Source organism: Plecotus auritus (genome assembly GCF_963455305.1).
Source record: "Plecotus auritus genome assembly, chromosome: 4".
Lineage (NCBI taxonomy): Eukaryota > Metazoa > Chordata > Mammalia > Chiroptera > Vespertilionidae > Plecotus > Plecotus auritus.
The window spans coordinates 10,932,526-10,950,942 of record NC_137775.1 but is presented as its reverse complement, the minus strand read 5'-3'; the positions used below and the strand labels follow the sequence as shown (position 1 = coordinate 10,950,942).

The window sequence follows — 18,417 nt, the reverse complement described above, 5'->3', positions numbered from 1 at the left end:
GCAGGATGTTGGAGGAGAGCCGGTTTCAGCCCAATCCCCACAGGCCAGGCCGAGGGACCCCACCTGCTGGAGTGACCCCACTCACTCCATAGACACTGGGGAGGGATTGAGGGAGGTTGGCTCCAGGGCATGTCCGGCCCTTCTCACCCAGTCCTGCCCCTCAGGCCACCTTCTAATTAATTTCCTTTCTATGTTCACAAATCCATGCACCAGGTCACTAGTTTTTTTTATATTGCTATGATGTGTTTTCACAGAAAAAGGGAAAAACATCCCACCTCACCCTATTTTAACAGTAACCCATATCTTAGATGTTTAAATCTTAGCACCAGTCAGCTTTTCCTGTTCTGTGGCAAGTTATCCTCTGCCTAATAAATAATAATTTTAGCTTTTCTAAAACTTAATACTTCCCTTAAGTTCTAAGACCTTTAGTCATTTATACAAAACTAGAGGCCTGGTGAACGGGATTTGTGCACTGATGGGGGGACATGGCCTGTGGGGATTGGCCAACTGTGGGAGCACCACTCATCCTGGTCAGTTGAGCAGCTGTGGACCCGCCCTCTGAGCGGCTGCTCATCTCACTCAGCTGAGCGGCGCTCTAACTGTGGGAGTGCACTGACCACCAGGGGGCAGCTCCTGCATTGAGCATCTGCTCCCTGGTCGTCAGTGCACATCATAGCGACTAATCAACCAGTGGTTCTGGTGGTCCCACCATTTGGTCGCTGGGCTTTTATTATATAGGATACTTCCTGGCTTTAAAGAAATAGCCACAAACATGTATAGGACAAATTGTTTTCTTTTCAGATTTGATGTGACACAATACTATTTTACAAGTGAGGTAGAAAAACATACAATTGAGTATTTTGATGCTCTTGTGAGTTGTTTGCTTGTTTTGAACTGTAACAGCTGTCCACTGGAAAAGGATACTACTGGTGAGTATTAGTTTGCGTGGCTTCAGAAAGAAAGTCTGATTTATCCACAAACAGGTACAACACAGATAACGGATGGCATTTTAAGAATTTGTAGTATTTTGTTGAAGAAAATGGCACTCTTGTTTCACTTAAGAAGAAAAACAAAAACAGTCCTAGTACAAGTCACAGAAGCCAAATAATAAGTTAGGAAAGGTCCTGTAGAGAGAGGCAGGAGAAGCAAGAGTAGTAAGATTTGTAGAACTTAACAGAGATTATGGTGGAAATATATACATGCTGATTGTTACTCATAAAATAATTCAAAAGAACTAATACATAAAGGATATGTGTGATCCCCACCCTCAACCTTGCTAAAACAAAACAGTAGGTCAAAAGCAATGCCACATTTCTGGGTATATTACAGGAATTAGTGCTACCATTAAAAACTTGAAAGTTTCTGGGGAGTAATTCTGTCCATTTAACTTGCCTGCTTGGCGCAGAAGACAGGTTCTGGGAGAATGAATTATTGCAACAACAACAAAGTGTGTGAAAGTAATATTCAATTAGTAAGTTCTACTTATTCACAGCTTTATTAACTATACTTTCATCTGAATTATTAAAGAATACTATTATTTTGAGTTTTACCTTAAAGTTTTACTCTAACATTTATATTAAGGAAAATGTTGTTTGACCTTTAATATCTTAATGTTAACCTTTTTAGTATTAGCAGAATTAAGCACATCACAAGTTTGTTTCCTGTCAATTTGCCATTCAGGCAGACCAAGGATATTGCTTGTTTCATCAGTACAGAGCCAGTAGTAATTGATGGAAAGATTTTCCATTCCCTATCAATGAGAGAAAATACTTGCCAATATAAACAAAAATTTGAAATCAGCTTCTTGACCTTACAAAACATGGTTCTCACATGCAAGTTTTGTTTAGTCAAAGAAATGAACAAGAACAATAATTCTGATATGAACTGGAGAGATAGGAGTAGAAAGGAGCCTACCTGGTTTTAATTTTCTTAGCAACTAAGGAAAATACTGCTTTTGAGTTGGTCTCTGTCAGCTGGTCGACCTCCACCCCTTTAAATATCTTAGTTTTACCATGTTGGGAGTCAGCGGGGTGTAACAATTAAGATCTGGGCTTTAAAGTATGATGAACCAAAGTTCAAATGAATTCTATTAATAACTATACTAGTAGCTATGAGGTCATAGGTTAACCATTCAAACTCTTTGAACCTAGGACTTTTCTTTAGGAAAAATACATTTGTATAGTAACACCTACTCTGCCTGGTAGTTTTAACTACATTATCTGTATTTCTTATGTTAGCTAGTACCGTACCTATCTGGAACCTAGTAGGTAGACATCAATAAGTACTAGTCAAAATGTAAAATGTATCCTGTGGTAACCTGTGCTACAGCTTTTCTTCACTATAATTCATATTAGCTTCATTTTTGAGCACCTTCTATTTAGTAAAGCTTAATTTTTAGAAGTCCAGTCTTTCAAATAGGACAAGGTGACTTCTAGTTCTAGTTACATTAACCAGGGGTCCTCAAACTTTTTAAACAGGGGGCCAGTTCACTGTCCCTCAGACTGTTGGAGGGCCGGACTGTAGTTTAAAAAAAAAACTATGAACAAATTCCTATGCGCACTGCGGGCCAGGACGAGTCGGCTGCTAAGCAGGACAGGCAGCGGCACCCAGCGGGCCGGATAAATGTCCTCCGTGGGCCGCAGTTTGAGGACGCCTGCATTAGACATATGTAACTTAAATAATGGGAAGTAATTTCATTGGACTTTTGCTTCGTTAGACAGTTTTTCCTTCACGATACTTGTTCATTTTTCCTCAACAAATAGAATGAAAAATAAATAATTTCTATACTGTTTAATTTGCTGGAACTCTTTAGACCAAGGGTGAAATAAAACATCACTGTTATTTTTTTAATCACAAAGTAAACATGCAAATTATTATTAATTCTTTGTATTTTTCTTACCCATTCCTATGGAAAAAAACCCACATTTTCAATTTAGAAGTAGTCTACAACCATAATTTAATTCTTTTGTATTTTAAGCACTAGAAAATTGGCACAGATCAGATTTTGAAAACACTTCAAATATGAGTTAAATGTACTATAAAACTTGTGCCACTTTATCTGTATAAAATAACCTTGTACTTTTTCTGTTTTAAGTTGCTAATATTTTTTCTGTTATTTCAACAATACTCTTTTCTATGTCCACGTTTACATTCAAAAGGGATATAGTGCTACATTCCCTGATGTTTGTTACTTAAATGCATTAAGCATAACTTGCTGTTTACCTTTTGACTAACATTTACCTGAACTGTACTTGACTAAGTACTGTTTGCCACTTTATGATGATTTTCTAAAGAAATGGAAAAATAAACATGGAAACGGTTTCCACATAGATGACTCTGCTTTTTCACATATAAAAATGTATTGACATGTATTGGTTGACCTTGCTTTTTCTTTCAGGTTTTCTCTTTGAGATTTTTCTAGCTGAGGTGATTGGTTGGCCTGAATGAGACATCCTCATTCTCTTCATGAGATTTTCCCTTCATGAAAATGGCATGAATTGATAGGATGACTATTTAGAGCAGTTGCTGAAGCTCTGCAAGTGGAACAAACAATAAGGACTTTGGGGGGAAGGTAACTGGTTCATGGGAAAATTGAACTTGTGTTCTTAGCCGAGCCACAGGATCAGTACTTCACCTTTTATAGGTATCACATGATCAAAAGACTAGCAAGAAACTCCATGGAGTTTGTTCCATACGCCTTCTTTGAAAAATAGGTGGCTAGCCCAGGAAATCTTGCCTGACTCATTCTTTCACTATATCTCATGTCTGCATTTTTTATCAGTCCATCTAATTCACTAATGCAGTAGTTTTGAGTTTCTACTGTGTGCCAGGTACTTTGCTAGGTGATAAGGAAGGAGAGATGAGTAAAGTTCTTGCCCTCAACAGACGTGCAAACTAGTATGCTTTGCTGTAACAAATGCAGTGACAGGGTTAAACATTGAACACTTCAGGAATCTATCGTAGGGAATGTCTGGCTCAGTGAGGGATAAAGGGATATGAGAAGGAAGTCTTCAGAGGAAAAGTGACACTTAATCTGAATGTGTGTCAAATAGATAGAAGTACAAGTTGGGAGAAGAAAAGCCATTTCAGTGAGAGAGAACAACATGCACAAAGGAAAGTCCACATGTATTCAGTAGTTCCACAGTGCAGTAGGCACTAGCACTGGGTTAATAGGGAATGAGGTGAAAAATTATGCTTACATGAAGATACTTACATGCTTTGTAAAGTGGATTTGACTTCATCCTATAAATGATGGAAGGCAAGTGCTTAACTAGAAAGATTTCTCTGGCTGCATTGTAGAGAATCTATCCTAATAAAGGGGTAATGTGCAAATTGGTCAGGGCGCCCTCACAGTAATGACCGAACAGCAGGCTGCATGGGGCGACAAGGCCGGCAGGGGGGTTAGTGAGGGACGACCAAACAACCGAACAGCAGGCTGCGTGGGGCGACCAGGCCAGCAGAGGGGGGCAGTGAGGGGCAACCAGGCCGGTGGGGGGTGGGGGGCAGTGGGGGGCAACCAGGCCAGCAGAGGGGGGCAGTTGAGGGCGACCAGGCTCACAGGGGGGCAGTTAGGGGTGACCAGGCCAGAAGAGGGTGGTAGTTGAGGGCGACTAGGCTGCCGGGGGGCAGTAAGGGGCGACCAAGCCGGTGGGGGGGGGGCAGTTAGGGGCGACCAGGCCAGTGGGGGGGAGGGCAGTTGGGGCCAACCAGGCCTGCAGGGCGGGGGGCTGTTGGGGGCAACCAGGCCAATAGGCAAAGACGGATGATCAGGCTGGCGGGGGGGGGGGGGCAGTTAGGGGTGATCGGGCAGGCAGGCAGGTGAGCAGTTAGGAGCTAGCAGTCCTGGATTCTGAGATCACCCCTTGGGGGATGTCCAACTGCCAGTTTAGGCCCTATCCCCAGGATCGGGCCTAAACTGGCAGTCAGACATCCCCCAAGGGGTCCTGGATTGGAGAGGGTGCAGGCTGGGCTGAGGGCCCCCCCTCCCATGCATGAATTTCGTGCACTGGGCCTCTAGTATATGTATAAAAGTCTAAGCGAGAGTTCAACCAGTAGCTATGATGCACACTGACCACCAGGGGGCAGACGCTCAAAGCACAGGCATGGAAACATGGAACACACTGATGAATCTTAGGGAGTAGTGGGAGGGCAGGAAGAGATTAACCAAAGATCTTATATGCCTACTAGAGGCCCTGTGCATGGATTAGTGCACCGGTGGGGTCCCTCGGCCTGGCCTGCGGGGATCGGGCCAAAACTGGCAGTCTGACATCTCCTGAGGGGTCCCGGATTGCAAGATGGCACAGGTCAGGCCGAGGGACCCCATCGGTGCACTGGGCCTCTAGTTTTAGAAAATAGCCAGTCGTGGGAGAGAGACAGATATCTGAGAGTTGATAAGGAGCTGAATTAGGTCTGTGATTAAGTAAAAGAGTAGGTGATGAATTGAGAAGCCAATACTAAGTATTAAGTAAAACAAGGTAAGGATTGCACATGCCCTGGCTTGAGTATTGCCATTCACCAATACAAAAACATACCAAGGAACAGTAACAGGTGAGGAAAATGTTTGAGTTCTGTTTGCTGATTTTAAGGTTTCTTTGGAGAGAAAAAGAGGAAGAAGACATCACTTTATATGGTGTGAGATGGGGAAAACTTCTCTGATTAGATGAGATTTGAGCAAGTACTTGAAGTGATCAAGGGAAGGTTTTCCAGATGGAGGCAAAAACCAATGCCGAGGCCTGTAGGTGGGAGCATGCTTGCAATGTTCCAAGAGCTAGAAGGCCAGTGTAGTTGGAGCTGAGACAGAGGGAGAAGGGACGATGACATTTGGGTATGTGCTTTTCATGTAGCATCTTTAGATTGTAGTAAGGACTTTAGATTTTATTCAGGATGAGCTAGGAAGCCACTGAAGAGTTTTAAGCCTTTTGCCCTCACTTATAACATGATTTATTTTTGGTCATTGTATATGTGTAATTTTGTATCATTTATCATGTGTATAGATTTATGTAACCATCACAGTCAGGATATAGAACTAGAACTATTCATTATCACACAGACATTTCTTTGTGTTACCCCTATATAGATGTTCCTCCACTTAGGATCAGGTTATGTCCCAATAAACGCATCGTAAGTTGAAAATACCATTAAGTCGAAAATGTAATACACCTAAGCTACCAACATCAAAGCTTAGCCTAGCCTATCTTAAACATGGTGCTTAGAATACGTTACATTAACTTACAGTTGGGCAATTATCTTGAGGTTCATCTCAAGAGTAATTGCCTTCCTCTTCTTATCAGAAGCAAGAATCAAAGGTATGGGCATTTTGTAGACAAGATGGGATGTGAAACACAAAACACAATGTTCAAAATGCTGCTGGCAGCACATAACACTGTAGAACATTGGTTGCTTGCCCTGGTGTTCTCGTCGATGATGGGGAGCTGCAGCTCGCTGCCACTGACCAGCATCACATGAGAGAGTATCTGCTGAATATCACTAGCCCGAGAAAAGATAAAAATTCAGAATTTAAAGTACATTTTCTGCTGAATGTGTATGCTTTTGCACCATGGTTAAGTTGAACTATGGTAAGTCAGGGACCATCGATATATAGTCAGACCTTTCCCACAACCTTAACCTCTGGCAATCACTGATCTGTTCTCTATCACTATAATTTTACATAAAGTACTTACATAAATGGAATTATACATTATGTTATCATTGGTTTATTTCACTCAGCATTATGTCCTTAAAATCCATCCAATATGTTGTGTGTATCAATAGTTCCTTTCATTTTAATGCTAAGAAGTATATATCGTTGTATGGCTGTACTACAGTTTGTTTAACTATTGACTGACTGAAGGACTTTTCGGTTTCCAGTTTGGAATGATAAAAATAAAACTGCTGTGAATTGTTTTGTACAGGTTTTTATGTGAAAATACATTTTTATCTCTCTAGAATAAGTTCCCAGGAGTGCAATTGTTGGGTTCTGTGATAAGTATATGTTTAACTTTATTAGAAGCTACCACTTTTCCAGAGCAGCTGCATCATTTTACATTCCCACCAACAATACACGTGGGATTCAGTTTCTCCACATCCTTGCCAGCATTTGGTATTATTTATTTTTTATTTCAGTGATTCTAATAGGTATGTAGTGACATCTCATTGTACCATTAATTTGCATTTCCCTAATGGCTAACGATGTTGAGCATATATTCATGTGCTTTGTTATCTATATGTCCTTTGTGGTGAATGTCTGTTCAAGTCTTTTGCTCATATTCTAATGGGATTATTGATTTCTTGTTGAATTTAGTGAGTTCTTTACATATTCTGGATACAAGTCCTTTTTTGAGTATGTGATTTGTAAGTATTTTCTCATGGTCTGCAGCTTATCTTCCTCTTAACAGTGGCTTTTGCAGAGCAAACAAAAAAAATTTTTTTTAATTTAATAAACCTTTATTGTTCAGATTATTACAATTGTTCCTCTTTTTTCCCCCCCATAGCTCCCCTCCACCTGGTTCCCACCCCACCCTCTGCCCTTACCTCCCCCGCACTGTCCTCATCCATAGGTGTTTGTTTTTGTCCAGTCTCTTCATGAACCCCCCATACCCCTTTCCCCCTGAGAATTATCAGTCCACTCCCTTTCTATGCCCCTGATTCTATTATATTCACCAGTTTATTCTGTTCACCAGATTTTTAATTCACTTGATTTTTAGATTCACTTGTTGATAGACATGTATTAGTTGTTCATAATTTTTATCTTTACCTTTTTCTTCTTCTTCCTCTTCTGAAAGAATACCTTTCAGCATTTCATATAATATTGGTTTGGCGGTGATGAACTCCTTTAGCTTTTTCTTATCTGTGAAGCTCTTTATCTGACCTTCAATTCTGAATGATAGCTTTGCTGGGTAGAGTAATCTTGGTTGTAGGTTCTTGCTATTCATCACTTTGAATATTTCTTGCCACTCCCGTCTGGCCTGCATAGTTTCTGTTGAAAAATCAGCTGACAGTCATATGGGTGCTCCCTTGTAGGTAATTAACTGTTTTTCTCTTGCTGCTTTTAATATTCTCTCTTTGTCTTTTGCTCTTGGCATTTTAATTATGATGTATCTTGGTGTGGTCCTCTTTAGATTCCTTTTGTTTGGGGTTCTGTGCACTTCCTGGACTTGTAAGTCTATTTCTTTCACCAGGTGGGGGAAGTTTTCTGTCATTATTTCTTCAAATAGGTTTTCAGTATCTTGCTCTCTCTCTTCTTCTGGCACCCTCATAATTCGGATGTTGGTATGCTTGAGGTTGTCCCAGAGGCTCCTTACACTATATTCAAATTTTTTTATTCTTTGTTCTTTTTGTTTTTCCGGCTGAGTGTTTTTTGCTTCTTTGTATTTCAACTCTTTGACTTGATTCTTGCAGTCCTGTAGTCTGCTGTTGGGTCTCTGTATCATATTTTTTATTTCAGTGTATGTTTAATTTCTAGTTGGTCCTTTTTCATATCCTCGAGGGTCTTGTTATATTTATCGGCCTTTTCTAGGAAATTCTTGAAAAACCTTATAACTGTGGTTTTGAACTCTATATCCAGTCGTTTGTTTTCCTCCATTTCTTTCATTTGTGATCTGTTTCTTTGTCTCCGCATTTTTGCTGCTTCCCTGAGTTGATACAGTAGCTTTGTGTGGTAGGTGTCCTATAGGGCCCAGTGGCTCAGCCTCCCCAGTTACCTGAGGTGGACACTCTTGGTGCACCCCTTTGTGGGCTGAGTGCAACAGTCTTGTTGTAGTTAAGTCTTGATTGTTGTTGGTATCACTGGGAGGAATTGACCTCCAGGCCAATTGGCTGTGAGGATCAGCTATGTCTAAGCTGGGAGAACTTCTGTACTGAAGACACCCTTATGAGACAAGACTTGCAAAATTGCAAAAGCCTCTGTGCTCAGCTTGGATGGGGCGGAGTTTCAGGGCGAAGCAGACAGCCTTGGTTTCCTGTCAGCCCTGCCCTATGAGGCCCCTGGGTCTCAGTGCCCCTTGGTAATCGTTGCAAGCACCTCTGAGAGAAAGCTGCCCTCGAGTTTCGCCCACTGCCAGACAGTCCAGTTTCTCCCCGAATGAGTCGGGGTTCCCAGAAACTTTCCCGGAACTGGAGTTCAACATAGTCGGGAGCTTCTGTCTCCCTCCTGCTTTAGAAAACCAGCCACGCACTCAGCCTCCCGTGCATTCAGCAGTCAGTCCTTCCTGCGCTCGCACGCGTACGCCTCCCGACCTCTGTCTTCCGCAGCTCCCGAGTCTCAGTGTGCTTTCTTTTTCCTGACAGTCCAGATTCCCCCTGAATGAGTCTGGTTTCCCAGCGTCTTGCCCGGGACTGGAGTTCAGTGCAGTTGCGAGTTTCCTTCTCCCTCCCACTTTAGAAAACTGGCCGAGCACTCAGCCGCCCGTGCTCACAACCGCCCATCCTCTCCGCGTGCGAGCCTCCGTACCTCAGCCTTTTGTAGCTCCTCTGAGTCGCAATGTGCTTTTCTCTTTCCTTCTAGTTGTAGAATTTCCACTCAGCCAGCTTTCCTGTGGTTCTGGATAGTGTCCGTTTTGTCTTTTAGTTGTAGTTTTGATATTGTTGTGCTAGGCAGCAGTTTAGGTGTTTGCCTATGCCACCATCTTGGTTTCAGTCCTCAAAAAAAATTTTTTTTTAATGAAGTCTAATTTATCCACTTTTTCTTTTATGGATTGTGCCTTTGTTGTCAAGTCTGTGAATTCTTTGCTTATCCTCAGACCCCAAAAACTTTCTACTGTTTTCTTCTAAAAGCTTTATATCTTGCATACATAATTCTATAATCCATTTGACTTAATCCTATATAATAAAAGGCTTATATGCAAATTGTCCCCTCGGGGGTTTGACCAACTGGGAGTTCGACTCCTTGTTATGACGTGCGCTGACCACCTGGGAGAGGTGCGGAATGAAGAAAGGACCCAGCTGGCAGCCGGGATAAGGCAGGCCTGGATTGGCCCTGATTGCTGGCCAGGCCTAGGGACCCTACCTGTGCACAAATTTCATGTACCGGGCCTCTAGTTTTTATATAAAGGTGTGAAGTTTAGATTGAAGTTTATTTTTTGTCTATGGATGTCCAGTTGTTTCTACACCATCTGTTGAAAAAAAATATTCTTTCTCCACGTCCTGACCAGTGTGGCACAGTTAATTGGCCATTGGCCTGTGTACCGAAAGGTTGCTGGTTTGTTTCCCAGTCAGGGCACATGCCCAGGTTGCAGGCTCCATCCCTGGTAGGCAGTATGCAGGAGGCAGCCAATCAATGTTTCGCTTTCACATCAATGTCTCTCTCTCTCTCTCTCTCTCTCTCTCTCTCTCTCTCTCTCTCTCTCTCTCTCTCCTCTCTCTCTCTCCCCCCCCTCCTTCCTTCCCTTCCTCCCTCTCCCCCTCTCTCCCTCTCTAATAATCTTTTAAAAAATTATCTTTCCTACTTTGAATTGCACCTTTGTCAAAAATCAGATGACTGTACTTGTGAGAATCTATTTCTGAATTCTCTGTTCTGTTCCATTGATCTTTGAGGCTATCCCTCCATCAGGAAGTACTGTCTTGTTTACTGTAGCTGTATAGTAAGTCTTAAAATCAGGCAGTAAATTCCTCTAACTTAATTCTCCTTATTCAGAATTGTTTTAGCTGTTCCAACTCCTGAACATGTAAAGTTTCAAGTCTACAAAATAATCCTGCTGGGATTTTGGTAGGAACTGCATTAAAACCATAGTTCAATTGGGAAATTGACATTTTTATTTTGTTTTTTATTCCATGGACACGGTATCTTTCCTTATATATAGGAGGTCTTTTAAGATTTACACCTAGAAACATTTTTTTGGAGCAATTGTAAGTGCTGTTGTGTTTTTAATTTTGTTTTTCAGTTATTCATTGCCAGTTTATAGCAGTGTGGTTGATTTCTGTGAGTTGACCCTGGATCCTGAGACCTTGCTAAGCTAAAGTATTCTAGGAGTTTTTTTATTGATTCCGTATGTTTTCTAATGTGTCTGTGAATAGAGACAGTGTTTTCCCTTCTATGTTCCTTTTATTTCCTTTTCTTGCCTTCCTGCTCTGGCTAGTATTTCCAGTACTGTGTGTCATAGGAGCGGTGAAATCAAACAAGCTCGTCTTGTTCCTGATCTTACAGGTGATGCATTCAGTCTCTCACCATTAAATATATGTTAGTTGTAGGTTTTTTGCAGATTCTGTTTATTAGTTTGACAAGCTATTTCTAGTTTAAGAATTTTTATCATGATTGAGTACTGAATTTTGTCAAATGCCTTTTCTGCTTTAATCGATATTGTGATCATATGGCTTTTCTTTAAACTGTTAACTGATGGTAACTTTTCTTTTTAAAGATTCATTTTGACTGCTCCCTGTCTGTTCTCTGTGTCTATGAGCCTGTTACTATTTTGCTTGTTTGTTCATTAGATTCCACATATGAGTGATATCATATGGTACTTGCCTTTCTCTGACTGGCTTATTTCACTTAGCATAACGTTCTCCAGGTCCATCCATGCTGTCACAAAGGGTAAAATTTTATTCCTGTTATGGCCAAGTAGTATTTTATTATGTAAATGTACCATAGCTGTTTTATCCACTCATCTACTGATGGGCATTTGGGCTGCTTCCAAATCTTGGCTATTGTAAATAACACTGCAATGAACACATATTCATTTGAATTAGTGTTTTGAGTTTCTTCAGATAAATGCCCCCAGAACCTGGCTGGAATGGCTCAGTGGTTGAGCATCAACCTATGAACCAGGAGATCAAGGTTTGATTCCCGGTCAGGACACATGCCCGGGTTGCAGACTCGATCCCCAGTGTGGGCATGCAGGAGGCAGCGGATCAATGGTTCTCGCTCATCATGGATGTTTCTATCTCTCTCTCTCCCTCTCTGAAATTAATAAAAATAATGCCCAGAAGTGGAATTGCTGGGTCATAAGGCAGTTCCATTTTTTATTTTTTGAAGGATATAATAATTATTGTTAAGCCTTTTTTTATTTGTCTCTCTTGATCCCATTCTTTTCTGCATTTTATCTAAACTTTCTGACCCCCTTTTAGTAAGTTCTTGGTCTTCAAGTCTCCTCTCTTCCTGCCTAGCCTCTTTTCCATTATTCCCAAGGTCAATATCACCACCTTCTGCTGAATTTCACTAAAGTTATCTTTCTTTGTAATCATATATATGTATATTATGCATTTAAAATGGAAATATGTAGCTTTCTCCAGACTAGCTTAGGGGTCCATGACACCAGATCTAGTGGAACCAAATTGGAGATGGTTAGGAAAACCATGTCAATAAGTTTTAGTTGAAGTGCTAAGCAGGGGAGAAGCCTAGTGAATTTTTCATTTGTTTGTTTTAATTATGAAATAAATGTTAATTTAGAACATTTTAAAATTGTATTAAGTTTTTAAAAAGAGGGAAGACCTCTTTTTAGCTCACAACTATAGGTAAGCTAAGATTCCAAGGTAAAAAAAAATTGTCTATAATCCCACAATCACTTTTGTTACCCTCTTATTGTGTATCTCTTCCAGTTTATTAATTTCTTGTTCAAAGGAGTATAATATTTAAAGCGGTTATATAGGGTCATTTCTTATTCTGCTAAACAGTACTTGATAGGTCAAGTGGGAAGTCCTCGTGGGCAGGGAGGTAAGCTGTGGGTCAGGTCATTTAGATGTTGGATGATTGGGATAGGGTGGTAGTAGTAGGGGTGGAGTAGGCTTGACTGTTCCAAGAGCTGTTTAGAAAGAAGTACTTACAGGACTTGGTGGGAAATACTGGGGCTGAAAGGCATGGAGTGTAAGGGAAAGTATCAGAAAGGAATAGGGTGCCTAATTTAGGATTCTTGGAATAATAATGCACAGATCTACAATACCTTATCCAAAATCCAGAGGACAAATGTGTTTTAGAATTCAAAATTTTTAGTTTTAGAAAGCTAACATATTGTATATTCTATAATACAAAAGCCTAATATGCAAATTGTCCCCTTGGGAGTTCAACCGGGAGACTGGGAGTTCGATCACTCACTATGACATGCACTGACCACCGGGGGCAGTGCATAACGAAGGAAGGCCCCAGCTGGCAGCTGGCAGCCCGGGGAAGGGAGGCCCGGATCCGTAGCCGGAAGGCCCTGGTTGGCCCTGATCACCGGCCAGGCCTAGGGATCCTACCTATGCATGAATTTCGTGCACTGGGCCTCTAGTATTATATATTACTTAACACCCTCAGTGAGGTCTGAGGCATCACTCAGTAATTAAACACTAATATTTCTGTCATGAAACATGGAAATATTCACAGTAAGTAGGCCAAATATAGCTTATTAATAGTCTCATATCAGTTCAAAGCAGATTTTTGCCACTACCAGATGAGTTTTGACATGAAGTTTCATGAAAAAATCTTTTCAGTACTTTTTAGATTTCAGTACTCTGGAAGTGATTATAGGCTGTATTGACTAGCATCCAGTGAGGAGAGTCTTAGGAATTGTGTTTTAAGGAATAGTTATTAAATGGATGAGCTTTAAAGGAGCTGAGAAAGGTAAAGGAAGGCAAGAGAAGAGCTTAGGTAACTTCAGTTATCAGGCTAAAAAAAGAATTGCTATGTCTTATAAAAATGAGAAGTTGAGGAGGGAAGCTAATTTAGAAAAGAGTTTAAGTTTTAACTTGCTTCGCACGAGTTTCCCTTTTATGTTTCATGTATTCCATATCGTGGGTAAATGAACTTAAAAGTTCAGATGTACTGATGTCTAACATTTCCTTTTAAAATAAGCTCTGGATTTCGAGAGCCTGCAGACTTGTAGGTTGGGAGTGGTTGGAAAGGTGTTCCTAGATAGCTAAGAATTGGGGCCCTGCTCATCTGGAAACTAGACTGAAGGAGTGGAGTTGAGGTACTTGTCCACTAACAGTATTCTTTTCTGTAGAGTTGAATCATTAATATGGCCATATTTATAATGATATAAATATATTCAAAAGGAGTAATTTTTTGCAGCAGCAGTGGTAGCTGATACGTTTTGAATGCTTACTATATACCAGGCACTGATCCAAGTGCTTTATAGCAAGCAGTCTAGTGATACCTGTTTCTGCCTTGTAGATTGGGGCATGATGTCAACCCAGAGCATAGGTAGTGGTGTGATTTTTTGATTCCCAGTTCACTTTAGAAATCTGAAATACAGATAATTAATGCATGAATATAGAGAATTGAGTAGGTTCTAACTGTATTGCTATTCTGTGACTTTTTAAAAAATCTACTTTTAATACTGGACTCAGTGCATTAATACTGTCATATAAAATCTCTTAGAAATAGGGACAAGTCTTTAACAAATATGAAATAAGGTCCAGTAATTACACTTAAAATTAGTTTATTTGCTTTATATTTACTGTGTATAAATGTATGCATTTATTTTGTTATTCATACATAATAAAAGATAAATTTTGTCATAAACTTTTATTCAAATTCTACCAATTTGTGTTATTTGAACTTTGTTTTTCTTCTATTAAATAAAGGTGTTGGACTGGATAGTCTGTAAGGCTCCTTTCTGTATCGAATTCTATGATTCTGAATATTTAAGTTTCATCAAGTGAAATAGAAAACTTAAACTTTAATTCAAAGGAGATTCTCCTTATATTATGCTCTTAAGTGTAGATGAGATAGATGCCAGAGGAAGAAGGTAGAGAATGAGCGTCATAACTTTGCACCTACAGACTTTTGGTAAACATTAAGAACAAACACAGAAATAAGGATCCTTGGAAACTAGAAAAACAGTGTTGACCAGAAAAGTTTTCAAGAAAAGAATGATCACTAATCATTCAAGTTAGTAATCAATCAATGAAGTTAGTAAGTATAGGAGAAGGAACCCTGGGCCTGGAGTTGGAAAGCCATGAATGCATTTCTGTCCCTAACTCTGCTGCTCATTGGAGTTTTGGTAATCAGTAAATTACGTAATTTTCTGAACCTTGCAAAGTGAGAGTAATAACTCTAGCCTTTCTCAGTGGTTTTCATAAGGATCAAATGATAATGGTGAATTAGAAGTGCCAAATAAAACTTAAAAATATTTATGAACCTAAGTTATTGCAAAAATGTGAAGGAGGATCCTTAAGAGGTTCGATTTGGTGATTTGAATAAAACTAATATCAAGGGAAGAAACTTGAAGGCAGATTAAAACAAGTTGAAGCCAAAGTATAAGTATTCAGTAGATAAGTTTGGCATGGTATGAATGGTAAGAAATACATGGACTGGCATAGCATATTCATTCCTTACATTGCTTTTGCAGGTTTTGTATTCATGTTTGTGTTTCTTACTGGATTAGAAGTAGGTAGAGGACAGGAACTGCAGCTCACTCTGTTTCCTCAGTGCCTTGAAAATAGCAATTTCAATAAATAGCTTTGTGAATAAATACTTGCTAAACAGGACATAACTGGTAAAGAAAATTTTTGTGATATGAGTGTGTACATGGATGTATGTGTAAGATGGTGAAGACTTAAACATGTTCATAGGTTGAAGAGAGAGATTGAAAAGAAAGGGGTTGGTTTCATCAAGAAAATATGAAGGATAGGATCTGGAACCACACATAAAAAGCGCTAGTCTTACTAGTTAATAGGAGATTTCCCCCTGAAAAAAGCACCAGACCCAGGAGGAGGTTATACTGTTGAATTCCTTAAAACATCAAGCACCAGATAACTATATTAGAACAGAGAAGGCAAAAAGGTCAGCTTCCCAGTTCTTTTTACAAAGATAGCACATAACATGATAAAATATGAGCCCAAAAGACTATACACCAATCTCACAAAAGTTACCAAAAAAATGCTTAATAAAACTATCAAATGGAATCTAGCATTACATTAGCAGAATAATACTGTAATCGGATTCACCATAGGATTATCAGGATAAATCAAATGCATTCATATTAGTAGGTGAGAGGGGGGGGATGACTAAGGAACCAAAAGGGGAGAAATGAACGTTTACTTCTGATAAGAATCCTTAGTGAAACAAGAATAAATTATTGTACTTAAGATTTTATATATCTCAGACCAGAAGTCAGCATTTTTTATGGTAAAAAACTAGAATTCCTACTTTATTATTTAGTGAAGTACAAAATTCCTTTTAAAAAGCCATGAATCAAAAAAAGTGTGGCCAGCATTAGTATTATGTAACATTGTCTTGGGAATGCTGGCCAATGTATTTAGACAAAAAAAATAAACAAACAAAATAGGTGTAATTATTTGAAAAGAAGGAGGCAAATTCATTATTTATAAGTGACATTGTATGTGTAGAAAAGCCAAGAGAATCAACTGAAATATTACTGTGAGTAATGAGATTTCAGTATGAAACCTAGTTAATCTAAAGTGGGGTTTTTGTGTGTGTGTGTTTATTTTTGTTGCTGCTTTTATGTCCTTTAAACTATCCATATGGGTTAATAGGGATTCTCATTCTTAAAATACTTTTTTTTTGCCTTCTGGGGAATGCACAGATTATTTAATTTTATCTCTAAGTAAATTGCAGTCTCTTTTGAATAAGACACTTTTCAAGTTAACTTCTAAAAACTACTTTGAGCCCAGCGGGTGGTCAGGGTACAGGCCTGGGTTGCAGCTAGATCCCCAGTGTGGGTTGTGCAGGAGGCAGCCAATCAATGATTCTCTCTCAACATTGATGTTTCTCTCTCTCTCCCTCTTCCTTCATCTCTGAAATCAATAAAAATATATACAGAAAAACTACTTTGAAATAAAGTTGCAGCAGTAAATACATTTAGAATGACTTTAAGGGTTTTTTTTATTCCTGTGGCTGAGATACTTGCTCTATTGCTTAGTAATACCAGGAAAGGTGTAATCTGATCTTTGAGCCTTATTTGGTAAATAATAATTTTGTGTGGAACCCCCTGTTCTATCAGTAAGAGGAAAATTATTGCACAAATGTTAAGGGTTTTCTTTGCCCTTAAGGCATTTTCTGACTTAAAGACCTAAGTTGTATCATGTATTGATACTTTTGTTTTTTAAGAAGCACTGTGTAACCTTAAGGAGGGGTATTGACAAAAGTATTTTCTACTTTACTTGGAGAAGAATTACATGTCTTTTTGTTTGCCACTAATTCTCTTTATATTCTAGATGTAAATTCCCATATTTTTATTCATCATTAACTCTCAGAATTGAACTCTCTCACACATTTACCTTGTAGTTCTGCAAGCAATGATGAAAAATGAGTTATATCTCTTAGGATGTGATGCTTACACAGCTGTTGCTTTAGCATTTATGAAAATGAACACTGAAGTATACCCATGTTTAGAATAAAAAATGTACTGAATACCTAATATTTGCCAAGTTTTTAGGTGCTTTATAGACATTAGCTAATTCTCATGGCAATCCAGTGAGGTGGGCAGTGATGCCCCATTTCATAGAAAGGAATCTTCTGCAGAGAGTTTTAGTCCAAGGCTAGATCTATCCCTCCCAGACTCTTTTTTTTTTTTTTTTTTTTTTTTTTACCACCAACGATATGCCATCACAGTGATGGAAAATTTGCATTTTTCTTAGAAACTACTTTTACACTATTTTGCTTTGTTGTATTGTTAGTTACCAAGAATGCAAAAAGTTATTTGAATCCTTGTCTTCACTTTTTTTTGTTTGTTTTTGGTCCTGTTAAAATTCCCACAAGCAGCCATCATTTGGCAGCAGCAGAGAATTCAATTTATGTTGACTGCTGTGGGATTGATTTCTTGGAGAAACTCCTTAGGGTGCTAGCCTGCCAAATATAAGGACATTGTTTGCAGGCCTTAGTGATCTAATTAGTACACCAGTCTATCACTTTTAATATCCTACCATATCTGTAACCTTTGTAGTTGTATGGTTGTTGTTTTTTAATTTGGACCTAACAAAAAATTTTTAAATCATTGAATCTATTTTGGTAATGGAAAAAAAGAATTTCTTATGAGCTATTCTTTGCCTCCCTCTTTAAGAATTACCAAGTTTGTTTGTTTTTTATTAGAACTTGGAATTAAATTCACTGTTTGGATGTATCAAAAGCATTTTTTAAAGAAATCTCTGAGAATTGATTTTAGGAAATTAGGGGAACAGTTAGAAGACTACTGTAAATAAGATAGCAAGCAAAAGAGAAAAACAAAATGACCTGAAAATGAGGACTTTGGAAAGTTTTACCATTGAAATTGGGTTTATTGTTTTTCTCTTTCTGTTATACTCTGTGGTCTGATGTCGGACAGTCTATTGCTAAAATCCACTAGGGATTTCATAAAAGCTACTATTTCAATTTCTAGAATCGGGAGTCCAGAATAGAGCTGGGAAGATAAAAATAATGACAGCTAATGTAAATAGCATTTTCTGATAACTTATAATTTAAGAGACCCTCTTTCCACTTTTAAATATTTAATCTGAGAGACATTGGGAACTACCTCACTGCTGTTAGATCTCATAATGTTATCTGGT

General features: G+C 39.1%; 1 protein-coding gene across 4 annotated transcripts in view; it reads left to right on the top strand.

The window, feature by feature from the left end:
- TAB2 (TGF-beta activated kinase 1 (MAP3K7) binding protein 2) overlaps window positions 1-18,417 on the top strand; it is a 74,217-nt gene that overhangs the window by 8,725 nt on the left and 47,075 nt on the right. The window lies entirely within an intron of this gene.